General features: G+C 38.3%; 1 protein-coding gene across 2 annotated transcripts in view; it reads left to right on the forward strand.

Annotated features, from left to right (window-relative positions):
• NKD1 (NKD inhibitor of Wnt signaling pathway 1) overlaps positions 1-27,913 on the forward strand; it is a 294,264-nt gene that overhangs the window by 109,640 nt on the left and 156,711 nt on the right. For both annotated transcript variants that reach the window (XM_075040211.1, XM_075040212.1), the window contains exon 2: positions 2,911-3,090. The gene's annotated coding sequence lies outside the window, so the exon portion shown is untranslated. The remainder of the gene's footprint in view (positions 1-2,910; positions 3,091-27,913) is intronic.

Consider the following 27,913-nt stretch of genomic DNA (forward strand, 5'->3'; position numbering starts at 1 on the left):
AATCCTGGCTTAATAGCAAAATTCAAGACAGTATGTGAAAAGTATGAGGAAATCAACATATCAGGTCAGGGTAGGCACAATGTATTTATGCACTTAATGCTTCCTTTTGGACTATCTTATTAATATGGCTGGCTTTTATCTGATTACCACACTGATGCTCAAGAACATGGACAGACTAACATACACTGAACTCTTGTTAAAGCATTTCAAAAAATAGCAGGATATCAATTAATTCCATGCAAACTGCTGAAGTAAGCTGTACTTCAGATGCAAATCCCTCCCAATGCTGAGGACGACAGTTGCACTCACTAACATGCAGGTGTAGCTGTACTTGAAGAGATTATGATACAAGAAACAACAGAATTGTAGTGAATTAAAGCAGTGTTGTCAGATGGGGCTGGCGTTTCAATTTTTTTATTATTTGTGAGGAGAGCAAATCTACATTTATTTTCAGGCAGTTTAGAGGTTGCCCCAAGAAGCCTGGCTCAGATTCCCAAGTCCTATAACCTTCTGCGTATGCAAAGCATGCAGAAGGGACGAGGCGGCACTGCAGGAGCTGCGTGGGAAATGTGGAGCAAACCGCCGTGTGGAACAGCCGCACCAGTACCTGCACCCTCACCGCCAGCTCCTGTTGTGCCTGCCCCTGCTCAACACTCAGGTTGCCAGCTGCACTGCCCCGTGAATTACGCACTGTTTATATGCTATGAAAATCAACTTCCACTTAGGACTGCGCGTATACCACCCAACTCATACTCACAGAATCTGGGGCACATTATACACAAGTCTCTGAGATGAAAGGCCAGCCATGAGCTAGCCATTCTCCCATCAAATCCTTTCAGTCAGTCAATCTCTAATGAGAAACACTAAGGAATATGTTTCCAGGTCTTCTCTGGGTCTAGCCAACTTCTAAAATGAGGCTAATTGTCTACATGTGTGGTGTTCAGTTGAAACTTTGTCGAGAAAACAGTTGGTCTGGCTGGGTTTAAAAGTTAGCTCTAATCCTGTCAATGATGTTACTCTAGTTTAAGCTGGAGGTAAAATTCCATTGATATTTTAGGTGCATGTTCTACTACAATACACAAAGAAAAACTAAGCCATTTCATTCAGTCTGAGACCCTACTGAGTTAATGAAATGTTCTTAAAATAAACAGCTCGCTGGTGTATTTGCTAGCTGAGTAATCAACGTAATGATATTGTTTTGAGAACTTAACCTGTAAATAAGTGGGCAGAGTTGACAATACTTCTGTAGGTAAAATGATATCTGCCTACTTGCATAATTTAAAAAAAAATAAATTAAAATGCTCTTTAGTGCATTCGAAAGAGAAAAGGTGTGTGTTGTTAACAGCAATTTTTAAACCTTTCCCACCATTAGAAAAAAGGCGCTTTTTTTAATATGCATTATGTCATATTACAAGTCAGTTTTCTTTAGCAGCAAGAAAGAAGTTCTTAAAATGAATACAGGTTCACCTTATTCATTGTCACAAATTAAAATCATGACTTGTTCTGCCTACGTTAGTATCTGATTGTTAATGTATTTCTAAAAGATAAGCTTTAACTTAAAAATAAATTCTGGAAGCTTTTTGCTTTTGATCAATTATTTTGCATTGTCCAAAGTGAATAAGTGTAATAGAAATTTATTTAACTAGATATCAAATTCAATGCTAGCCAACCTGGGTTGGTTTGTTTGATAGCTTAAGTGACATATTTTGTGCTTTTTTGTTGCACATACTTTTCACATGCACTAAAGCTGTGTTTTGCCTACTGGGTCTGAAGTTTTGGAGAGGAATAAAACAGTCTTTTCCTTGCTATTTACTTTAGAGAAGAAAGCTACATGGAAGCTCTGATATTTTTGGTAGGCACATGTGGAACAAACGTGTAATTGTATGACTGATCCAGCAGATTGTTTAGCTGTATATTGTGGTATGTCATTTAGGGGAACAATCTGAAGTATGAAACAAACTCAAGTATGTGTGAAAGTTCTGTGGAGCAAAAGAAGCTTTATATATGAAAATGCCCCACTAACATACCCCATGTGTAATTACGCAGACTATTGCATGCATCTCTATAACGCACACATTTTACTTTTAATCTAGTCCAATCCGCTATATCCATGAGAACATACAGATGAAAAATATATTGGTCATGTGCCAGATGACTTAAGATGATGAAGTGGCTAATACAGTCCAAGTAGATGGAACATCAAAACTGGGTTGCCATAGTGCTGTAGCAATGATGTGATGTATTGTGTGTCTAGTGGCCTTCAGTTATTCTCACTTTCATTATAAGCTGGAAATTCTTGGGATAAATTAAATAACCTGTCCTGGGTTTGGCTGGGATAGAGTTAATTTTCAAAAGAAGCTGGGAAGGGAAACAGCCAGGATAGCTGATGTAGAAGTAGCCAAGGGGGTATTCTATACCATATGATGTCATGCTCAGTAATAACCTGGAGGAGCTGGCCGGGGCAGGGAGGGGAGGAGGAGGGATTATAGCTCTGGAACAGGCTGGGCATTGGGTTCCTGGTGGTGAGCAATTGCACTGTGCATCACTCACTTCATATATTCTATTATTATGATTATTTCTTCTCTCCTTGTGTTGTCGTATTAAACTGTCCTTATCTTAACCCATGAGTTTCTACCTTTTTCTTCCAATTCTCCTCCCCATCCCACTGGGGCAGGGGGGGAGGAGTGAGTGAGCGGCCCCGTGGTGCTTAGCTGCCGGCTGGGTCTAAACCATGACAATACCCACAAAGGTCTTTGGCATACATACAGCATTTATTTTATTTTTACCTTTTTTATCTTTTGAATGTAACTTCATCAAACAGTTCCACAACGTAAAGCTACTTGTTGAAGATACTGCAAGAATGTGCCTTGTACTTGTGTAACCAGGTCTGTGTGTTTGGTTTTTTTTCAGATGGTGCATCAGTACTGCAGGTGGCTTATGCCTCAGGGTACCTCAAACCTCAGTGCACCTTAAAGCACCCTTAGAGCATGGTGACACAGAGCATCCTGGATCACCTGGAAACAGAAGCATTACAAAGCGGCAGCAACCATCTGTTATGTTTCTGACATCAGTGAACTACAACAAGAAAAGGTAAGAAGAAACTAGGCTGTGGGACAGAGAGCTTAAGAAGCAAGTTCCTGGCCTTGTTTCTGTGCTATGTAAATAGAGAGAAAGTGCAGCAGATGCATTCCATGTCTGCTATGATATATTAGCATAAATATAAAGGAGACATTAATGCTATGAAGTAATGTTGGTAAGTTAACAATGTGTTGCATCACTCAAAGTATTACTGTAACTTCAATGGAGGTTAGATAATTAGATATTATTGCTATATAAATGGACATGTAGAACAGTGTCTGTCTTCTGCAGACTGCTACCTTAGTAGCTTTTTTAAGGAGTGATTTGTTTGCTGGTGTCATGTGATGTGAGTTGCTGGTTGCATGTAAGTTCTCTGTTGACTCTCCTTTCTCCCGAAACATTCCACAATAGTTCTGTGCAATACTGTGATGTCCATTAATACTGGAAAATCTGTGATCAACGGCACTGCAGAACACTTACTTCTATTTTACAAAGGAGGCAACTGAAGCACAGGCCAAATGTTGCCTGAACTCATTTAGTGGCAATGCTAGGAAGAGGAATGAGGAGTCTTGACTGTGTTCATTTCAACAAATTGCAAAAGTTGCTACTGTGCATCCCTTTTCTTTATACAACTTGACTGCAACCTGGAGGTTGCTATAAAGTCTTGCCTAATCTATGGAGATTTGCAAGAACAATTTGAGACTCCAATTAGTGAGTCAAGGAAATGAATAAACAATATCTTCTTACAATGATAGAGGGAGACCTAATACAGTTGAAAATAGTTACTCACATTTTGAGGACTACCCATCTGCTTCTTAAAGTTATCTACTATAGAAGAGGGCAAAGAAGCAGATCTTCTATGTGTTTATAGAATGTTATGTATATAAATTTGCTCTTCATGTAGTTCACCTGTTATCAATTACAAAAAAAAAAAATCTGGAAAAAAATACTCGGAACAATTCAACAAACTAATGCTTATTTGCTTAAGTCTTGTGAGCCTGATTCTGCAAAGCCAAGCCCTCCTCAACGGTACCAGGGAATCTCAGCTTTTGCAGCTGCTAAGGAAGCTGAATGTGCTCAGCAGCACTTCTCTGGATTGGAATTTAGGCCACCAAAAATCATCTGATAGATTACAAGATCCAAAAAATTGAAAGAAAAGAGCAGATCTTAGAGATAGTATATGGACTGTTTGGGGAAATTCTGTTACAGCTTTTAATCTGACGATATATTCAGTTCGGCTATTGTTCCATTCTGACCATATTGTGATAAAATGTTTAATCTAGCATAACTATTTTACTCCCTGGATAATGATTTGAAGAAGTATTCTGATTTGGCAGGAAAAAAAATGGTGAAACAGCCAACACTTTACACATTGTTTCAAGTGTTTGCATGTTCACATCAGGTAGGTAAAACATTCAGAGAAGTAAATTCTGACTGATATGACTGAATTCACACATATCATACCTGCACAGGATTGATAGAAATTTTGAGGAAGGTCTTATCTGAGTTACTCAGTATGTCTACAAATGTCCTAATTGTTTGTTCCTTCTGTTAGGCTAGTGGGTGGGCCCCAAGGGTGTGAAATAGTTAAATGATAAATATTTCAGCACTTACACATTGCTTTAAGAACAAAAAGTTTCAGTGGAAAATGTTCCTTTTTGAGGTGAAAGCTTGTTTTTCTGTGGGAAAGGTTCATTTTGAAGAGATAATAGCTTAACAAAACTGAAATCATCTCCCAAAGGAATGCAGGAAATGTTTGCAACTAAGTGTCCATTTGCAAAATGTTGTAAACTCTTCCCTTTGAAAATGATTTCTAAAGTTCAGAGGAAGAAGTCCCAGTTTTGGGGGTGAGTGTATATTGCTGTCATTAGCATTGCTGTTAATGGGGAAGAGTGGGAAGAACTATGAATACTAATTTGTTTGCATTATTCAATGTAAAGCCATCTGCTTTTTGCTGTAATGTGACAGACATACAACTAGAGCAAATAGAGACACCACCATCCCTCCCTTAACAAAGGTCTGTGATTTCCAAAGGGTATTGATTTCTTTTTAATACTTCAAAGAAACCAACCAGCCTTCTCCGCCCAACTTTAGGCTCAAGACTTCCGAGCTTTTCTTTTAAGGCCAAGTTATGAAGTGCTGAAATGTAAAGGTTTACCATAGAACCCCCAGTGCAAGCTGAGCTCTGGTCATAGTACAATTTAAATTATTTATGCACGGCGCTGTGTTCAAACCATGTGCACATTTGTCCTTGTCAGTCAACAAGTGTTCTATTAATCAAACAGGAACCCTGGCGTGTTCATTACAAAAGTAAGAACATTGAATTTGGGATGGTATTTTTAGTGCTTTTGACAGACAGGGATTATTAAGCTGTCACTCCCTCTTTTCTGCCAACTCCCCTATCTTCCTCCCTTCTTCTGCAATGCATTGTCATTTTATTAAGAGCACACTAATAGTTAAACGACAGGAACCCTAAACCCCTGACTAGTTCACTGACATGACAGGTTATTTTTTCCCTCTATTCCCTGTCCAAGAACTCCTGCTGATCTTCCCAGCATGCAGTGCTGTGTGACCCTTAACATCTGGCAGTGATTAATTGTCTTAGTGTCATAGCGATCGCCTTCCTCCCTCTGATCCTCACTTACTTTGTTCTCCCTTTTAAAGCCAGTGTGCTGGAACCTTTTCTTCCCACTTTTAAATCTGTCCAGTATCCAGGATACTGTGTGTGTCTACTGTGATACAACTTGAAAGAAACCGAAACAGTCAGTTATCTGGCCCTGAAAGTCTGGTCATGGATTCAGAGGGCTTTCTGTTCACTGAAGGGGTGTGCTTGAAAAACAGCACTAACTAGAATGACACAGATCTTGTTGAACTTGATCCGGATCTCAGGTCCCTTCTAAGCAAACAATGCAATTATGGGAAACACCATTTTCAGCAGACACATGTGGTATTGTGTAGAAGGCTGTTGGCTGAAGCTTACACAACATTACATAGATTAAGGGCCTGACACCTCCTGACAGCAGTTGCCCCTTTGTGCTCAGCTCACTCTGCTGTACCATGCTGCTGCAAAGGTCTGAGCCCTGTCTGGGCCTGAGGTCTTCTTGCTCAACTCCCACCAAGTTAGGCAGGGTTCCTGTAAGTGTACTGAAGACTCATGTATAGGCTTTGGTGCCACGATTGCCTGAGGTGACAGCTAAAACAGACATGGTATTTGCAAGTGAATTTTATTGGCTGAACAATATCTGGGAAGTATTCATACCTGCTTTAGATGCTTGTATAATAAGAATATTGATGGAAGAGAAGGCCGTGCCACCAAGATCAATATCAGATGTCCTCGTTCTGCTTTCAAACCTCAGTAGACATCCCATGTGATTTTCAAGAATCATTTTAATCCCTGCCTCAGTTTCTCATATTGGAAAATAAAGACAGTAACTGCTTTGAGGTATGGGAGACTTAATTAGTGTTTTGAGAGACCTTTATTTTTCCTGTATGAATATTAAGTATTACTAGGCAATTATTTATATCTGTGTATTAAAGACCAGCTGCCAGGCATGGGGGGAGATGTGTAAGAGGGAGGAAGGAGGCCATGTTGTGCAGAAGTTTTTTTTAGATTGCTTAGATTCAGAATGCCTGTGATCTAGTCACAGTTTGGCAACTTGCATGGGTAAGTTACCAACTGCTCTAAACTTCCATTTCCTTGTGTGCAAACAGAGGATGAGCTAACAGTCTTCTTTGCAAAAAACCCTAACCCTCTTAACATTTGAAGATGAAAGGTAAAAATAAACAATTGTTTTAAATCCTGGTTGAATAGCGGATTACATGCACTGAACTTAAACTACTGTTACATTTACATTTTAAGGCAAAATATCTGAAAGACAGTTTCTCCTTCATTTACCTATTGAATGTTGAGTTCAGAGTCTCTCTGTCTCCTGTGACACACACTCCTCACAAATAGATTTCTCCAAAGCAGCATTGTGTTCTAGCTCTCCATGTATTTCAAATAACTATAAGGCCATTTATTTTCTATTTCAAGCCAAAATAGTAAAATGGAGTGCATGGCCTTTTCTAGTTGCTAAGCAACACTTTGTAACGTGCATCCTGCATTTTGCTGTGCCATTTGGCAATTCACATAAGATCTTGTTTGTTCATTTTCAGTCTAGTAACATTGGTTCCTATATTTCAAGTGCCAATGTAGATCAAAGTATTTCCTAGAAGGATAAACATGTTAACTGGCAGAGAGTGAATGATTAACATCAAGCACAAGCCTTTTAGTATAAATGACTTGGCATGTCATCCATTGGCAAAGCTATTCAAATGAATGCCATCTATACCTAACAGATGTGCCACTAAGGAGTTATCCTCTTCTTTCCAAAGTATTGCTTGCTGTGCTGGTGCGACTGAATAAGGATGATAGCCACTGCTGAGCTTTGTAAGCAACTGAGCCAAATGCTGTTGTCAGCCATGGTAGTGTATCTGGAGATCTCTGCTGACTTCGCTTGAGCTACTTCAGTTTTGCATCCCTATAACTAATGGTAGAATTACATTCAACTGCTATTTTTTCTTCCTCTGCCCTTTATGACTACTTACAAACAAACCAGAGTCTAATGTTTAACTATGTAAAATTACTTGTGTCCGATAAACTCTAAGTGTATGCCTAATGAAAGTTGTCTTTAAGTAGGGAACACTCGTTCCTCATAACAAGGCAGGACATAGCTGGTTTTTGCTATGCTCTCTGCATTTCCAAACTTCTGATTAAAAACTGCAGATGATCTGAATCCCTTTGTTAGCATGCAGTTTGGAGGGGAGGGTTGAAAGAGGGTTGTTTGGGCAATGCTTTTAAAAATATCTAAGAAAGGCTATTTTTAAAAGCTGCATATGGCATGTATTTTTTTCCCCTTGTGTCTGTTTTGTCATCTCTAGCTACTTGTGCATTTGTGTGGCATCTTTAATTTGCAACGTGTCAGAATCTCAGTGGTACTGTATACACTGGACCAAATGTCAGATACTGACAAACCTATTCATTAAAAGTACTACTAAGTGAGGAATGGTGTGGTGCAGTGTTAAGTCTGACATAGGTGGCAACAATTATGACTCAGTTAAAATATTCCAAACCCTATGGAAAATCTGAGGGGAATTTTAAAAAACTGCTAAAGGTTGGTTTCAAGAAGTGAACATTTCCAATTACAGCCACTAAAATTAGGAGATTATCTAAGTAATTGTTATAACATGTTATTGGCTTAGTCAGTTGTGTGTCGTGAGTATATTTTGTAAAGTTTCTCTGGATGAAAATTCACCTGCCAGCAGTACTGGTGGAATTGTAAATACTAGAAGTGATATGTTAATTGAAGAAGCAAGCACGGTACTCTCTTGTTCATGCAGTCATACTATCTGAATCTGATAGTATGGCCAAGGTCAGCCAGGGATAAATCTATTTATACCTTTTTTCCTTGATCATATACCCTATCTCAGACATGGTTGTGAAGAAGAGGATGAAGAGACAGGTGAGGCAGATTTGCCTTGTGTGCTCAGAAAGCAAAGGCAAGAGGCAGATTCTTTACACTGCCAGAAGTGTGTAGAGGGCTGAGAAGAATCAGCCCTTTCATTTCATGGCAAATAATCAGTTTCATATTTTCTGTGGCAACCATTAATATACTACAGCCTTAGCTCTAGGCCTATAGGTAAAGCTATTTGCCGTGACTGCTTTTCTGTTTGTCCCCAGAGAGCTGACAATTCTTCAGCAAGTCCATGGTGAGCAGAGCAATGTTCTGTCCTGTCTGTGACACAGCAGCCAGAGCAGACTCGGGCTCATTATCCTGTAGCTGTACTGGTAGATACTTCTAACTGATCTGAAAATACATTAAAGAAGCTTTTTCTCATGCATGCACAGCAGGAATGCACATAAGTCAAAAGATGGTATTTTAAAATTGACATGTACTATCTCTAAATCATATTCCCTGTTGTTCATTTTGCTTTTTCTTAATATTGGAATCTTTATACTGATTTCTACTGAACTGACTAGATCCTTTAGCCAAGCCGTAATGCTGAAGTAGTATGAAATGAGAACAGAACCTCAATAATACTCCAAATGCCATGGTTCCTAAATAAGTTTTAATTTCTAAACTGCTTAAATGTTGATTTGGGAGCTCATAATTTGCTTCTCAGTGTGGAGTATGGTTTTGTAGAGTATGGGTATAATAATTGTGATTAAAAATAAAATTAAATGGCATGGCAAAAATATTCTTAAAAGATTTAAAGTGTTTGTAATGATGCGAAGAAAACTAATTTGTGTACTCTTGGCCCAGACTTATGCAACTATCTAACACTGATTATAAGCTTAAATGCCCATAATGTAATGTCAGCTTTTCAGTCCAGCATTTGTTTTTGAGAGTATCTAGCACACCAATATAGACACTGCAGGGATTTAAAAGAACAGAGGACAGGGAGTCATACTGCTCCTTTGTTATGTTATGCTGCTTTGGGCCTCAAGTTGAAGTGCTCTGAATTGCCTTTCTGTGTATATCTTCTCTGAGTAAGTAGCAAATTTATGCTCCTAATGTTTGCCACTGTGCCCTGCACCTAGACTGTATGCCTAAACCAGCCTTAAGTAGATGATGTGATGACAAGATGACATCTTTTTAGTGTCAAATGATATTTTGCCATGGCAGATACCCACCAGTGAGGGAGCAGCAAGCTGTACATGGGAGCAGCCACAGCGGTCCCTGCACCGCTCGTGTCAGGGGACATGACTGGCGGGGGTAGCAGGGTCCTTGCAGAACAGGTCCCCCACCACGCTGTGCATACACGCAGTGCACATGAGCAGCTCCAAGGCAGTCTGCAAATGGAATTGAAACAGTCCAGCACTTTCTCTGTGCTATGTGAACGCCCCCACAAAAGGCTTACCGAGGCTGCTGCTGCCCCTGATGACACCTAAGCAAAGCAAATCAGGGAGATTTTCCTACAGAGAGACCAAGGCTAAAGAAAAAAGTTGGAGACGCATATATGTCTGCCTCACCCAGGCACTTCACTAGCATGTTTGCCCCATCAGCAGAGCGGTGCTGCCTGCTGTGGATCTGTCCTGCCCTGCGTGGGTGTCACTTTGGCAGGCAGGAGGTAACTTGTGTTTGGAGCAGCAGCTGCTGTTGTCTGGGGCCGTGGGTGTGACTGCAAAGGCACTCGGGTATAGTTGGTCTGGGAGGGCAGGACTCGGGACAGCATCAGCTGTAAGGCTGCAGGCAATGATACTAAGCTCGGGTTGTCATTTTAACTGAGTATTATGTAAATCAAATAGAGTAGCTGTTAAATTAAAGCATAAGAAGGTAATGCCTTCAGGTAATGCCCACTGCAGCCAAGGCACTGGATTTTAAAGAAATATGGAATTTGTTATTTCCTTATTTCTTTCCATGGGAGATGGAAGTAAAGGCTTAGAAAAAAACCTGGTTATTGACTTCCCCATGGACACACACTGGCAGCTCCCTACAGAATTTAACAGTGTTGGGGCAAGCCAGTGTGGCCACAAAGCTGAGCAGCTTATCGCACAGATCCTTTCCGAGGGAAAACTAGACTCATTTTTACATCCCGTGGGAAATAAGTGACTTTTTCAACAGGGCTTTCAATAATGAAGAATTTATCAGAATGGAAAATTTTAAAAAAGTTCTGCCTTCAGAAATCTCCGTATGAAGTATGTTGGATATTCAATCAAATACCAGTTCTGATATGTCATAGGAAAATATCATACGGAATGAAGCATGTAAAGTTAAAAATATTTATTCTTATTTATTTAGTGTCTATATTAGCTTTGAATGTTATGTAACAAAAATCTCACTCCAAAAAATTAAAACACTTTTCTAAGGTTAATCTATTCATTACATACTGTTAACTATTGCAATTAATAAAGTTTTTGAGCCATAGCCAAAGGATGAAAGTTCCAGATTAGGACTACATCTTAGTGATACTTTCAGTTTAAATATTTTAATTTAAAATGCAGGTTTATGTTTGTAAAAATTTTCAAAAAATCAAAATATCTTCTCACTTTAAAAAAACAACAACAAACATACTGTTTTCCTTAAAAAGGAAATTCTACCATTCTACCAGAATGTTCCAACTATTGTTAAAGTATTGAGAAAACACTTCAGGCACAGACCACTGATGGTGCTGTAATGCAAGATGACATTGATACTCCGAACAGTTAAATTAGCGGTGTTGCTGGGCACACTATGATTACCCTAACTCATGAGAATTTTCAAGATTTAATATTTTTCCTGGAGCTAGGATGAAAAGCCAATCTAAATATTATTCAAATGTAAAATCTCCTAGAAATTTGGACTGAGTCTATTGAGACATTCCAGTTGTATTCGAAGACTTTCAATGTTATAAATTCAATTTAATCTACTTTTTTGAAAATCTGAATGAAAAAGGGACCTTTCTCATTTGAAGGTATGTTCTTTTAATTTTGATACCTCTCTTCCATTTTCCCTCCTTGTTTGAACAGATTTTTTTTTTTTTTTTGAGCTTTTGAATTTTTAATGAATTGGCATTTTCAGATGAAAATGCATTGTGAAAATATTCCTGGCCATCTCTGTTTAAATTCTATGTGTATTTAAAATATAATTATCAGTAATTTGGGTGCACTTGGAATTAGATCTCAAACTCATGTTTATATAAACACCCTTTCATCTATCCCATTTTATAATAGATAGTTTACAAAATGTTTTTTATAAAAGTAACAAACAGCAAAGATAAAATCACAGTGGAGGAAAAATAATTGAGACAAGGAGATAGTTCTCTCCTACAGATTTTTACTGTTGTCTGCTTCCTGTTGCCTTGCTATGTGTTTGCATTAATGCCTGAAAAATAGTATATGACCAGGTAATTCACAGATTAGACAGTCACTGACTGAAATAATTATCCTTCTGGGAGGCTTGATGCGTACTGAAGACTGAATTTAATCTTACTTTGTGGCATTGCCAATTGTCAGGTAACTTCCTAAAGTCAGATTCTGATCTCATTTATGCCAAAATAAATAGAGTGTAACTACACTTGCATCAGAGGAGCTACTCCAGATATACATTGCTTAATTAAGAACAGAATCTAATCCTTTATCATCTTCATTCATGTGTGTCTTGGTATACACTGACAGGAAAGCAGTCAGTGGGGTAGTGGTTATGTCCAAGATAACTCTGAGGTAGATTTGCGTTGAACTTTTTTAGTCTTTTGCGTTTGAGAAATCCCTCTTCTACTTAACCAGGGGTGGGGGTTCTCTTGGGTGCCAGCAGCATTGCAGCAGGTCTGCTTCAAACACAGATTACTCGCAGGAAATACCACTCATTACCACAGGGTTTTCACACCTGGAGCTCTTGGAAGCTGGGCCAAGAGAGCACCCACAGATTAAATCAACATTGTGGACTTGACAAGCGACCTTATAGTACAGAATATCCCATAACTTCTTTTAGATATCTGGGACATCTTAGACCCCTATGATATACTGTCTAGGAAGCTGTGCTGCACCAACATGGTTGGGTAGTGTTTCAGTCTGTACCCAGCACATTAACTTCTACGGAGACTAGCTTGGGAAGGATATGCGATCTTGGTAGCCTTAGTGAGAAAAGCTGTGATGCGGGCTCACTTGATATTCTTAGGAATCATAATGATTCATGTACAAACACACAGTTTATATTCCCTCCGTAACCTTGCCAGCAAGGGAAGGAAAACTTCTATCCCTTGGCAAGAGTCCCCAGTGTACTCAGAGCTGTTGGCTGCATTTGTGTGTTTATGAATTCTAACAACTCCAACACAAATGCTGTCACCAGATACCTGGGCTCTAGCCACAATAACTACATTTCCAAATGTTTAAGCACGGTTTGCTCTTAGGAACGTGCTCTCAACTGTATTATATAGTTACTATAAACAGTAAGATATGTGAAGTTATTTATTTATTTATTTACTCCCTTATCTTTCTAGTCAAGGATGAAATACGCATGGCATTACTTCCAGTCTTCTTGTGTTTTCTGTACTTCAGTGCTATAGAAATGGCTTTCTTTTTTTTTTCTAAGACCTTATATCCTGAGATACAGAGCAGAGAGACACAGTAGAGAGACCACCACCACTGGAGTTAGTACGGAATGTGCATCTGGCATTTTGAAAAAATTGTTTGGCCTCCTGGAGAGAACCAGTATGATTTTTCATCTGGAAAGTATTCAAAGGGTATTTGATGGGAAGGAAGGTTGTAGCTGTGTAATATAATTATGCAGACAAAGGTTGCAGAGACACTATCCAAAGAAAGTGGGCTTATGGTATATGGGGGAAAGCAGGATGAGAAAAAAATAGTTATTAACTGTTTTGTTGCAAAGGGAATACAACGTGTCTTCATATTGTTTTGGATCAATAACAATACCTTAAAAGACAGAACTCTGGGGGAAAAATAACTACCTCCATAAGAAAGGAAGAAACTTATTATACTTTGTGTACCATTGGAAGGATCACAAAGTGCCTATCACTCTGACCAATAAGTCAATGAAAACTCTCCTTTTGATTTCCACAGACTTTGGCTCAACCCAAATTGGCATAAAGGGTTCTGAGAGGCTTGAAGGGTTAAACAGTATCTTCTCCAGGCCGAAGGAAAGCAGCAGAGTAGTAAGAGCAGAACATCCCATAGTGGCAACAGGGGAAAGAACCTGCTTTCTCTAGATTACATGGAAATTTCCAGTACAATGTTGGTAATTAGGATTTTAGGGATGAGACCAATTTTTGGCCTAAGGGATTCTGTTAGAAGTGTATATAAATAAACAAAACCAATTTAAATTTCAAGTAGGTTTAAAAAAAAAAGGTAGTTTTTAATAAGTACTGTGAAGCAGAAAAGAGCAAAAGAGCAGATATTTAGAGTATTTTATTCCTTGGCTATAACTCTATTTTGCAGATCTCACTAAGAAGTATTTGACCACTCATGTTTTCTTTAAGTATAGTGAAAGCTCCGATTATTCACCTCTGAGTAAAAACACAATTTCTGTATATCTCTGTAGAGATTTGTTACTCTAACAGCTCAGCTTCAGTGTGTTTATCTCAGGGAGATAATATGTAGATAGGAAGAGACCAAGTGACCAGCCTGAAGTCACACAGGGAACCAACCCATTGCAGAGCAGTGAATCAGTCTGCCTGGTGACATTAACCACTGGACCTGAAAACTTGCCTGTTCTGCGAACAGACCTAAGCACTCTATGTGTGTGTTAGTTTTGCCTGCCCACTTTAGTAACTCATCTCTTTTGACTATTGCAGGGTGTTTGTTCATTTTCCGTAAGGAATCACATCTAAGTTTTGCTAAATGCAAGAAAGGGACCTCAATTCCATTTGTGTAAGATCAGCTTTTTGGCAGCCATACAGCTTTCAGGAGAAAAATAGGAGTACAAAAAGGAAGAGCCCATTAGGAATAAGAAGATGTCAGACTGTTTTAAGTGCAGGAGCTGTTCAAACAGCAGGTCCTTGTTAAAGCATGTAATTTTTGGACATGTCCCTAGCCTAGACTATGTGCAGCACAGTAGCATTTCCAGAAATGAGTAATGGGAGGGGTTTTTATCATTAAATCGCACAACATAAGACAAAATTTGTTTTTTAAAACCCCAAAGTCTTTGAGTGCATAAAAGGCATTATTTCTGTGTGGTTATTTTTGTTACCTTATTATAAGCTTTAAAAAAACCAAGCGGGTTTTTATTCTTCAGTTTTGGAGGGAAAAAAGTTGCTTCCAGGGTGAGATTTGGCATGCCAAGTCTCTGGCCAGAGCAAATTTTTAAAGCTGTATCATAAACCTCTGAAAATAGGAGTTTATAATAGAAATGCAGACATACAGTTAATTATATCGTCATGAATGGCGCCACTATAATTAGCTAACTTCTATATGATGCCAAGTTTTAAAGTATTTTACTTTTATGGCACTGGATGTCAAAAGCTATTTGTGTTAGCTTCTTTCATTTTTTCTTTTATTGTCTTACTGACCTGGCTCACCGGGTTAGGAAAATGGCTTGCAGATTTTTCTTCAGCTCTGAAGAACCTTTGCAGCCTCGATGGTTAGCAGATTCCTAGAACCTGGGCTGTCAAAGGGAGAGGATTCCCTCCAAAGGCAGGCAGGAGGATATCAGCAGATACAGACTTCTCTGAATAACCTCAGACTTGTGGTTCCCATTGAAAGGCTTATTCTGAGATCACTGACAATCTCAGCTGGACAGGAATCTGCTAATATTTGGGTATTATATATACTTTTAAGGTGACAGTTTTAAAGAAAGATAAAATACAGAGGAGAAAGGGAACATAATCTGTTTTATAAATACAGTATTTCCTACAGGTTCAAAACCAGAGAAAGGTGCTAACAACAGAGCCAAGGAGATTATGGGATGAGAAAAGCTCCTTCCTTAAGTTTCTGTTTCCAAGTAACTGTAGCCCTTTTGCAGCTCATTGCTTTTTAGGTGCTTTATAGCACACACAGGGATCACTGTTTCACCCATCACTGAAATCCAGTTTCCTCTGGTGTTGAATACAAAAACCATTATAAAAATGTGACCAGGGCTATTGTTTAGGTTGCAAAGTAAAGATGAATGTATTGTACAGTTAAAGAATCGGGAGAATCTGTGAATTAATGACACATGGTCAAATATTTTAATTGATAATGATAGCTTAACAAACTTAATCATTCAAAACAGTCATCATAATTTGAATGCCCAGGCAAAGTCTGTGCCTGCTTTTTAAGGTAAGTTGAATTTTCAGAAATTTTTTCAAAGTGAATTTAAATTTTTTTTTTACCAAAAAAATCCATATGCATATAATAGTATCCTTAAGTTACTCATTGCCCTTATTATTTATCAAATCCATATTTATGTGTATATATAAAATTATTAATATTAATATGCTTGATATCAATTTTCTCAATTATAACTGGTAAGGATCTGAAGGTGAAACTTTAGTTCAAATACACTGCAACCTGTAGGTTGTTGCTTTTTAGGGATGGTCTAAATTGTGCTGCCCTGGAGAGGATTTTCCTCTATGGATGATATGTAAGGTGACATGCTAAGGCAATCCTACTTCTGTTTTTTTGTGTGAGGCTGTGAACTAGTACTGTTCTAGGAGTGTTTGGGCGAGCGGATGTTAACAGTCTTTACAATCTGATAGTCCTGAATTATTATGTCCTATAGGCTGTTTTCTTCTGATCTGCATTTCTTCAGATCTGCCATCTAATTCCACCTCTTCCAATAAAAATTCCAATGATAATTTTTGAAGTATTTTGTTATGCAGTAATCAACAACACAGTAGGAATTAACATGGATTGTGCTGTACTTTTTGGTCAATCTCTTCCTTCTCTTGGCCATGTGCTCGTCACCTTTCCATGATAGCTCTTCTTTTTATGATCATGTTTATATGCTATATGCTATTTACTGGCTACAAGGAGTTCCACACATGCTGTTACCCTGTACAGAGCTGATTAATGCAAACTAATGACGTGAGCTCAGTTACGACACATTGCCTTTCTTCATGGTGGCTTACTAAAGGATCTTCAGGTGGATTCTTCCAGCTCCAATGCGTATGAGAAATCCTGCTGATTGCAGCAGAACTGCCCAACTGAGTAAGGAATGAGGGACTGGCCACTAAGTGAAGAATAGTAATTTCTGCTCAGACAGGGCATGTCAAATCAGTGGCCACCAGCCAGTGTGATGGAATTAATGAGGGGAAACAGTAGCCAGCACTGACAAGTTGGGATAAACTCACAGAGTTGTAGTGCCACATCCAATTACTGTATTTCATTATTGTTCCCTGGAGATGGGGGCCCTCTGACAACCTCCATGAAAGCTGAACTGGAAATCCTGGGAATAGAAAGAGCGAGTATGAGTAAAGCTCATGCTGATCTCCTTTAAAAAAAACCCAACCAACCAAACAACAAAAAACACCCCAACACTGAAAAAGCCTTGCCTTTATTTTCTGTCTCTGACTTTGCTACAAAGTCTGCACTTTGCTGCGTGGCAGGAAGTGTTAAAATAAATTGCTTTCAAATGAGAGGAGAAATAAAAGTTAGAAAAACATTTTTTGTCTGTGCTTAATTTTGTCGTTCTGTTGGAAGTGACACTTTTACGTTGTGACGCAAAGCATATTTTGATCTAAACTTCTTGGATAAACCAAATTGGCCTATCAAGATTCCTGGGGCTGCTTTAAAAAAATAAAACCTAAGGCATCTTTTTTCCATTCCAAATAAGGGCATTTACTACTAAAGGAACCAGAGAATTAGTCCAAAGAGTGCAAAAAACATGTTGATGCCAATGATATTTTACTCCATAGAGTACTTCACTCAACCATAGATTCCAACACATGTGAACAAAATAACAGCCTGGAGGAATGATTCATTTGGAATTATTTAATTCTGCTCAGCAGAGTGCTACTTTTAGCTGGGAAAAATCTTCTCATAGACTGGTAGGCAACAGAATATCCAGTACAAAGCCAAATGACATCACCGGCTTCTCTGTGTAACAAAAGGCCAATGGCATCCCCCCTTGCTGAGTGAAAATTAGCAGCAGGTCTTTGCACAGTGCACATACTTTGAGAGGAGGGAATTGTGTCATTGTTATTTGCTATTTCCGCAAGCTGACACTTATCTTGTAAGCACATCAACTGTTTGCTTTAGCTCCACAAGTCATTTCCTATACATTATATCAGTTAGTCATGCTGTTCTGCATTGTGTGCAAAAGAAGTTAAATTCCACATGTAGAGAAATCAAAGATGAATGAGAACTATCTAAATAATTGTTTTAGAATGGGAACAACTATTCATTTCTTTAAAAAGTGACTGCGTGAGTAAAATGTTTAAGACTTTTGCTTCTACTACATTTGAAGCCAGATCAGCACATCAAACTCGTAAACTCCTGAAGATAAAGTAAACTAGATCAACTCAAATTATGCCAAATGACTAAATTAGAATCGTAACTTTTTCTTATTTTTACCTCCCCCCAAAAGCACACAGTTATCGCGAGAAAAAACAACATTGACTATAGTTGCAAACAGTGGAACTTATCAGGGTTTTTTTTAAATATATATTTCCATATGTAAAGAAATACATTTTTGTAATCATTGCATCTTTGCAGACATTGCCCACTTTTATTAGCAGATATTTGTCTACTGTATTGCTGCTGAGGAATCATTGTATCCTTGCTAGGGAACTGTATGTGATCTAGTAGGTTTTTTTCCAGCTCTAGTATCATTGAAGCTTTGGATTTGGTTCTGTTTTTTTACAGTAATGTTTGCTTACTGTTTGTTTTTATTTAATTAGAACTATACTGTCATGCAGTGCTACACTGTACATCTGAGAATATACCAAATAGAACTGTAACTCCTCAAGCACGAGGGGAAAGTAAGAGGAGCAAAAGAAAGCAGAACTATAAGAGAATACAGCATTCTTTGGCAAATAATAATGAATATTTTATTCAGCTTGGTTTGAAACATAGCATTGTAAGATTCCATTAGAGAGCTACAATATAGGCTTCTTTCAGTCTCTTGTCTCTATAATAAGACCCTGAAAAATGAATTTCCTTAATCCATGTTTGAATACAAACTTATCAGTCAAGATTTTCACAGTCTGTAGATTTCTGCAATTGAAAGTGTTCAAATACTCAAGTGATACAGAGTTCACTTTTTTTTCTTGTTCTCACTATCTCATTCCTGTGTAACTGTATTAACATCACTGCTCTTCATCTTTTCTTTATTTTTAAATATCCCACAACAATATTATAAAATCATTGTGGAGAGAAATGTGAAAAGTTATGGCTTCAATTCACCAAACACTTAAGCAAGTGCTTAATTTAAAGCATGTGGATAATCCAAATTTGCTTCAGTCATTGGCTTCTGGACCAGAGCCAACACATTTGGAATGCATCCTGCATATTTATTCTACTATATACATGATTCTATCACATGTGTGCAAAGTTGTTTGTGACTAGATTTGTCAATTACAGAACTGGATTGAAATTTAACCTGAGAAAAATTTACAGTGAGAGACATTCCTGCAATAAAGGTAACACCTGAAGACAGAGAAATCTCTCATTTTTCAAAAAAATCCTAACATTTGAGGCAAAATAGCTATGTAAATTTTGGTTTTTCCTTTCTTGAAAAGTAGTAAAAAAAATTAAATTGGTTTGGTTTTTAAAATAAGGAAAAATTATCAGATCTGTTGCCTTTGGTATTCTCCAGATATTTCTTCTGATGCTTAAGTGTACTAGAATTACCTGGAGAAACTGCAGCCAGTTTTCTCATCAGATTTCTCTGCAACTTTCTGTTTGATTCTACAAATATCACCCAGAATACATTCTGTGGAAGAAGCTTCCATTTTAGCAGTTCATCTGAAAAATATTTCATCTTTTGAGATTTGATATTGATTGTTTGCAGTAGTGCTGATGTTCAAGGGTCTGTCCTTTGCACCTGTCCTCCTTGGTGAATGTTTTCTGAAAAATGTAATGGATGGTCTGGTAGCTAAATGCCACCTAGATCATGTATGTATATTCAGACTCTGTGTGTGTGTTTAAGTGTGTATATATATATATTCATATATATTATACATATATGACAAGGAGAGAGGAAGACAATTCCTATTCCATTGATAACAACTGGCTGGTAGTAAAAACCAAATAAAATGCTCTAAGAAGAAGATGTTTCTAAATGATCTGGCCGGACTTCTGCATTATGTACTCTTATTCTTAAAGAAACTGAAATCTCCATCAGTTGCTGTTCTGCTATGTCATTGTCTGTATAATTTGTTATACAGAATACAAGAATATATATTTCTTTTGCAGAAAAGTTGCATGGGCCTAACTCATAAAGTCTATCTGTTGCCATTCAACAGGAAGGACTGATATATTTGTATTAGTATTCATATCATTCATTTCAGAAACATTGTTGAGGGTGAAGGGCTTCCAGGATGGCTAGAGTGACCCTACAAAACGTTTGATGTACTACTCTCGGAAGCAGAAATTTCCTTTGGTTTCTTCAGTTGGAAACTTAGACTCTTTGTTCCCTAGTTCTCTGATTCCAGGACTACTCTCTTCAAAAGAAATTTCAGCTTTTTGTGTTATTTTTAAAACAGGAAGAAACAGTTTTTCTTTGTTTTTAAGTTTATCACTGAAGGGAAAACTTGAAAGCACTTTTTAACATAAGTATAAAAACACAAGCATCTGTTTTCCTATCACTGGTGAATAGTTAAATGTCTCAAAGGAAGCTCCATTCCAGCATGACTTGCTTCCATCCACACCTAAGCTACCAGTGTATGCTGTAGCCACCAGTGGCATTGGGCGAGTTGGTATTGCTCGGGCATGCTAATGAGTGGAAACCTTCCTCATGGAAACTTCCTCATGGAAATGGTGTACAAAGCTAACTATTTATAAAGTGCTTTTAAAGGAGATACTCAGATAAAAATCTTTGGTATTCGTGCAAGGTCACAGATTATTACTATCTTCTAGTTTACAGGGACCAGGTTCAAGTCAACCAAAGCATGAACACCAAAGAGATTTTTCCTATGGTGCTCTGATCTTACTTTCAGTTGCATGGGATCTGGCCCAAATTTGGAAATGAAGCTGAATTTTATGTCCTCTCTATGGTTCCTCTGGAATTTTAATTCCTGAAAGTGAGACCATGAGGCCTACTTGAAGAGGTGTTTTTTTTAAAAAAAAGGTCAGCATGTTGAACGTTGTTGAAAATAAGGATAGAATGAGGTATCTGTGACACTGCTGGAGGCTACAGGTCTTTCTTGAGGCTCCAGTCACTTCCCATCTCTTCACCAAATTCCTAAAAAAGACATATTAGTATTCTAGAATGACAGCAAGTGACAAAAATGTCAGACCTGCTCTCAGGACCTTGGCATCTGTTAAGGGTAGATGGTGTATGTGTGAGAGTTTCAAAAGTAACAAATAAATAACAGATGGAAGCGTTAGCATGTTCAGAATTATGCTTCCTTACAGTAATGTCACTATTTGGGATGACTTTAATATGATATCCTACATTTTGACCAGCTTGCTTTACTTCTCCTCTTCTTCAGAAGATCTCGCTAATGGACATAGTAAAAATTACATGGAGTTGTTAGTTCTACTTTTATCTTCACAGCCATCTGATTTCTTGAATCCATATGTTTGGTTTTTTTTACTCAAGACAGTCAATAGAGAGTATGAAATTACTAATGGAAGAATCAAAGGTCCTGAACAACTCACTGCTATTCTTTTTCTTTTTAATCATCCCGCTTTCCTTTTCTGTTTTCTTCTCCATGTGAGCATTTATGCAAAAGCTGGAAGGGTCATAGATGATCTCTTCTTTATTTACCCACTAATCACTGAATACAAGAGTTAACTCGGATCCTGCTCGGTAAGTCAAAATCTGAAATCTCAGCACTAATTACAACTTTTCATTTGATGCTTATGAATACTTAACCTTGTCAGCTCATATTTGAGTGCTTCATTCTGAAGTCTGCAAGTCAAGACTCCTGTATTTAAGTGTTTTAAAGGAGGGACTCCTAGTTTTCATGATGTAGTGACAGATAATCATTATATACGCATTTCAACTGAACAATAATATCCTCTCTTGCATAGCTCTGCAGCCAGTGTAGAAGTATAGAGTGGAAGGATATAAGACATCAAGCCTTTTTGTTAACCCAGGAGTTACCTTTTGTTCTTGTTGTTAGACCCAAAGGTAGTGATGACTTCCAGTTAGCATGAACCAGTGTAATATTGAACGACTGGAAAATGGAGGGAGGGGGGCAGTGGAACTATCAAGTAGGACACTAAACCTTGAATGAAGATTTGAGTTTGTGAAAATTCACCTAACCAAGCTCGTTTTTTATCTCTCTCTCACATTTCACTTATGTATTATGGTAACCTTTGTTTCCTTAGGCTAACTTGCTATCTGGAGGTAAACACCAAATTACCACCAATGTAAACTTTATACTCATCCACTTGCAAACTGCAGTGCTTCTGAAATCAGAGGTGCCATAAAATATACCGACTTGAAAGGATAGTACATGGCTAATTTATTGACATGCATTCCTGATCTAACTGCTGAAGAATGATGATTCTCTAGGCATATGGTTTTGTGGGTGACTTTCAAACGGCTTTTGAACTGATTTAAAACATGCCTTTGGCTAAGAAATCACCAGTTGCTCTGAAGTAAACAAGGTGACTATACTGGTCACCAACTATTACTGTGTAACATCAGGGAATTTTCCTTCTGAAGGGTGTCAGCAGTGGTGCAGGCAGAGGAACCTACTAAATTCATGCTGACAAACAGGAGAACTTTCAGAAACCTGGATCTTGACAGGCTGCAGCTGAATGCATAGAGAGGATCTGATAGGCAAAGCAGGTGGTTTATGAGAAGTGTTTCATACACAAAAATGTAAGATGCAACCTTTGTTCTTTTAGGAGACATTGTTTGACTAGAGATAAGATACTGAGTTTCAAAGAACTCAAGTACTTACAAACCCATGGTGAAACAGAAAACTAGTTTGGTTACTCAGGCATGCTGAGAGAGCCTGACTGTGGTGGGAATGCATGTTTTATTAGCCTGAGATTGGTATGACTGTGTAAGTTGTGTGACTATAAAATTTTAATGAATTTTCATGCAAATTCCCTTAAAACACCATCCTTAAAACTTTTAAGATATTACCTTCGTGCATGACTTGAGTTATATTTTGTAGGAGAAAATACATTACAGTTTTTTTGTAATAGGTTTTGTGTTGTCCCCGAGCAGTTTCCTTAGGGGCAAGAGTCTAACCCTCCAGGCCTAGGAAATAGAAAACAGTATTGCTTGAAGTTACACTAAAACCACTTTATCTACCCTCCCATCTGTCCACAGTAGCTACCTGGCTCACATGCTTTAGTAATTAGGCATTATAGCATAACAATGTGATTTCTTTTAGGCAAAGTGTTTAGAGTTTTACAGGTTAGAACAAGTGCAGTGCTTATTTCTGGAAGCATCAGACCTGTGTGACTGGCTGGCCAGCTGCCCCATTGTGTGTCTGTTGCAAGCAGGGGTTTCTGGTTTTCTATCACTTTTCACAGAGAAGCAAAGATGAAGTCTGAGACAGTCAATACAATTAACAGAAAAGTGCGGACATTCTGTAGAATTAAACAAACTTAGATTAAAGGCATTGTATACAAAGAAATACTTTGAATCAAACTATTTTGAATTATTTGTGTACTTAGAGAAGTAAATATTATTATTTTTTTTTACTTAACCGAAGTACCCATATAAAGATTCTATACATGCTATTGCATTTTGAAGGCTATATATCTCCCAGTGGTAATTGGTGCTGGGGGAAGGAGATGATGAGGGAAAGAGAGGATCAAGGAAACACCTCACAAAATTTCATCAGTGAAGTGTAGAGATGAGATAACAGCTTGCCATTGACCTTGCTGACTGACTACATTCTCGCATCCTTTCTGTAAAAAATTCTGTTTACTGGACAGGAGCTTCCTAGAGCAGTGTCCCAGCCTGCTGACAGAACCATGTTACAGCACAGAAGTAGCAATACCAGGATACTGTCACAAAATTTCTAGGGATGCTCTGGACCTAGCACCTCAAAACAATTTCAGTGTGTGAATTGCAGATTTGACTAAGGCGATATTAGGGGATGGGGGAGGAAACAATTATTCAAAGCTACCCAATATGTTAATTAATAGTAGGGAAAATGCAGTTAGGCTTGGATGATTTTTAAAAATAATTTTCATGCTAACTGGATTAATTCAGCTATGCAAAGAGGGAAATATTTAAATACACTGGGCCACAGCCTGTTTTGGCTTATAGGCTTGCTGTAGCTACTCCCCTGAAGTCAGCGTAAAGGTTGGGAGTGTCCACGTTTTGGAGTTAGATGCTAACAGCTGGCCAGATCTGTGATCTTTTACCTCTTGATCTTTTCTTAATCCTACAAGTGTACACTTTGAAGCAACAGCTTTCTATGCCAAAGTGTAACTGCTGATATTTTCCAAGCCCTATTTTCCAGCTCTAATAGTTCTGGTACAGTTAAGCTATATGTTTGACAACATACGACTTTATCATCTGGGAAGGAACATTACTTTTGGAATCCAGGGGGAACAAAGTAGAATTCAGTACATTCTAAAGGGAAGTTGAGAGTTTGTTGTTTAGGACAAGTATACCAAGTTACTATAAATTAAAAGGAGAGACTTTTGTAATAAATTCCTTCAATGGTTTTGAAGATCATTTTAATCTAATGTTATACTCTAACAAATTTACAAGCAACAATTATGCGGCAACATCATCTCATCAGAGATGTGGTCTATACTTACAAAGCTCTTTAATTGTTATGGGTAATTTCTGTTTCCTTTAGCATTTTATTTGTACTGTTTACTTTTTAGGGTCTGTCATCGATTAAATAAATCTTAGGGGCTTTTCTGAAAACTTACTAGAGTACAACCTCTCTATGCATCCTTGTTCTGTTTTTCTAAAACTACTCCAAAGTTGGAACCAAAGTATGTGTGTGGGAAGGACATATGGCTAGGTAGAAGACAACATATGTCTTTAGCATGCACTTACCATGCAGTTAGTTTAGACAGCATCTGTTGTTTGTTTAAACAGCTTTTTTTTTTCTTTTTGTAGGGGGAGGGGTGCAATCTGTTTAAAAGGGACCTGCAAAGAGAGGGAGGGGAAGAGTTTATGTCTGTTTTCTTCTTTTGTCCCCTTATGTTTAAGGAAGAATTGCTTTGGCTTGCCTTTTGCCTTAGAAATATGAGGACTTTGAAGCATTATCTTTCATGGTTTTGTTGCAGGCATTTTTGGATCACTGAGGCTCTGGGAGTTTTTGTCAGCTTTAAATGGAAGGGGGAGTAGCTGTGGATTCTTAACAAAGAGCATTTCTCCAGGGTTTCCCAGTGAAATGCATTTATATTTCTGTTACCATTAGAGCACTCAGCCACCTCGTGTGTAGTAGGACCCTGCAAGGCTGTTTGGTGTCATGTACCTTATTTAACATATGTGTTTGTCATATATTGTAGTGATCTGTTATTGCAGTTCAGGCTGCACGTATTTATTTGGTGGGAACAGATGTTCCTCCTCCAGCCCCCTGGGAGCCCCTGCTCAGCAGGTAGCTGCTGCTGTACCCTGGCGCTGAAGAAGCAGGAGGGGCACAAGGAGAGAGGTCTGTCCATTCCAAGTGCTGGACTGAGACAGCTGCCCTGAGCTCTCTGGAGCTGCACCCTTCACTGAATGGGCACCTACCTGAATCCACAAGCCTTAGCCGTCTTGAATTTGCCACTGAGTCTTCCCTTCCCAAAAGCCTGCCATACTCAGCAAGCCTTGAGTGGCTCCGTGACCTCCCTCCCCTGCATCCATGTTTTAATAGTCATGAGCCTACAACCAAAATCAGCTATGACAGAATTTACACCAAACCTCACACGTGGAGTAGGCCAGAACTTGGCAACTGTGGCAGTGTTTTGCTAAGCAAGTACAAATATAGAGGCAGACTCAATTTTGGCAGGAAAGAATTCCCAACTCAGTTAACAGGCCCTTCATACGTGCGTTCTCTCAGATGTCTCAAATCAACTGGTTTGCCACTTGTCTTCTGATTTCCAAGGAAAAGCAGAGTAGGCGGACCTGGATTTCTATGGTGCTCATTGTTTTAAGAATTCCCATACTAGAAAGAAATAGAGGAGACAGAAGGAGAGGGGAATGTCATTTGTCATATAAACATTGTAATTGCTCAAATGAATACTTTAAGTATTTTAATTTGAAGTCTCCTAGGGCCTCTTGGTATTATGAAAAACAATGTGGTCAGTTAGGAACTTCAGTTTTAAGTTGTGCCTCAAATCTCACAGGCTGGATAAAACCCCACAAGTTTGGGTGCAACAGACTCCGGGAAGTCTGGCCCATAAGTACGCTTCCAGGTTCCACGGCCTTGAGTGAGAGGAGCACACAAATCAATTAGCTAAAGGAAGACATGTTTTTAAAATGTTTCACTATTGTTCTCATTCGTTGTTTATCCATTATTATTTTTATGCTAAAGCCTCAGCCAACAAGCAGAGTGAATATGTTTCATAATTAAAAACCAGACAATAAATCATGTCTTATTTTTAGTAGGAAAAAGTGCCCTTGATTCTAGTAACTAATAAGGGGAGTAACTTCTTCATGGAGGCAGATAGGTTACTGTAGGAAACAGGAAGCAGAAGACAGAAACAAATGGAGTAGAAAGAGACCTTTGTCACTCTTTCCATACACTTCCTGACAGTTGTGGGAGAACTATCATACAGCTGCATCAAAGATGTCCTCCTTCTCTACAAGTCAGCTTTGCTACAGAAGTCACATGAGGGAGCTCTAGGGTGACTGCAAAATCAGCTGGAAAATGGTACTTGAAGAGCAATCACCAGTAGTTCCCTCTCAAAGTGCCTGTTGGGATTCTGCAGATGTCTGTTATGGATCCAGTATGGTTCAATAACGTTATCAATGATATAGATGAAAAAGTAAGCATGTGTTTTGGATATACAGTGGTGGGATACTGCAAGGAGGTGGGAAAAGAGTGTTAGAATTGAAAATGAGTTTGCAGGCTGGGAAAATGTCCACATTTATCTTTCTTGGAGAAAATGCACTTCTAGCAGACTAATGCAAAACACTGTGCAAATAATGGATGGGGACAATCAACTAGCTAATTTTTATTGCAGACGTATCTGAGGGCTGTAGTAGTTCACAAGCTGAAAGCGAGTCAGGAATATGTTTATCTTGCATAAGAGTATATATTGCATAAGAAATTACTTGTTCTTTCTGCCCTAGTCATCATGCATATAGCCTTGGCTGGAGAGTTGTATAGGTGTGAACAAATTGGAAAGAATCCAGAGGAGAGCAAGGAGAATGATCAGAGGTGTTGCAAACATGACTTAGGAGGAATGATTGAAAGAAATAGGGTTCTCTATTTAAAAAGGACTAATAGAAGATGTAATATGCACGTGTGCAAAAGCTGTGAAAAGAAGAAAGGAATAATCTATCCTCCACATCTGTGAGGCACAGGAAGGGAAATAATGAGCTTAGCTTGTGTCAAATGACTTCTGGCTTAATGGTTTTTAAAAAAATATCTCTAATAGTTAAGATTAAAAAAATCCTAATGCACGGGGAGGTGCTGAAGCTTCATTTTGGACGTCTTTAGATAAACATCTGCCAGAAATAACAAGAGTATAATTGACCCTGCTCTGGGAGTAAGGCTACACCAAATACCTTTTTGAAGTCCTTTCTGGCCTTATTTACCATGATTCTTTACTTCTGAGTGCTTCAGGCTCAGTACCTAGCTTGCGTATTCCTGCTTCTCTTCTGTGTATCTTTCTGCGTATCTGTGGAAGGCCAGGGTACCCAGTTTGGGCTCAGGATACCTCAGTTCTCCTGTACCATTAGGCACAGTGAATTTGTTTTGGTAAACCCCGTGTTCCTTTTAGACCTATGTAATTTGAATTCAGTTTTCAGCAACTTTTCTTCCAGTGAAGACATCTAAATTCCACTTTTGGACCCACTGTGCAGTAAGTACACTGCCAAACCTTCCTGAGTGCTGATCTGCATATTCAGTTATAAGAGGGGGACACCCTTTGAAGATGTGTATGTTTGAACACTGGTTTGGCTGCATTAAAGGAAAAATGAAGACATGGAAATATATGAAGCAATGTTAAATAGTTGCTAGAGGCTTGGTTGAGGCACTCTAAGGAACAAATGCAAAATTTATTTCTGGACAACATTTAACTATTGTATTTGAGTATTTGTCAACTACCAATCCATATAATATGCCTTATATTTTAAGATTTTTTTTGGCAGGAAGAATGCAGAAATAATTTTAATTTAAGTAATTTTATTTG

The sequence above is a fragment of the Buteo buteo genome, chromosome 11 (genome assembly GCF_964188355.1).
Source record: "Buteo buteo chromosome 11, bButBut1.hap1.1, whole genome shotgun sequence".
NCBI classification, from domain to species: Eukaryota; Metazoa; Chordata; class Aves; order Accipitriformes; family Accipitridae; genus Buteo; species Buteo buteo.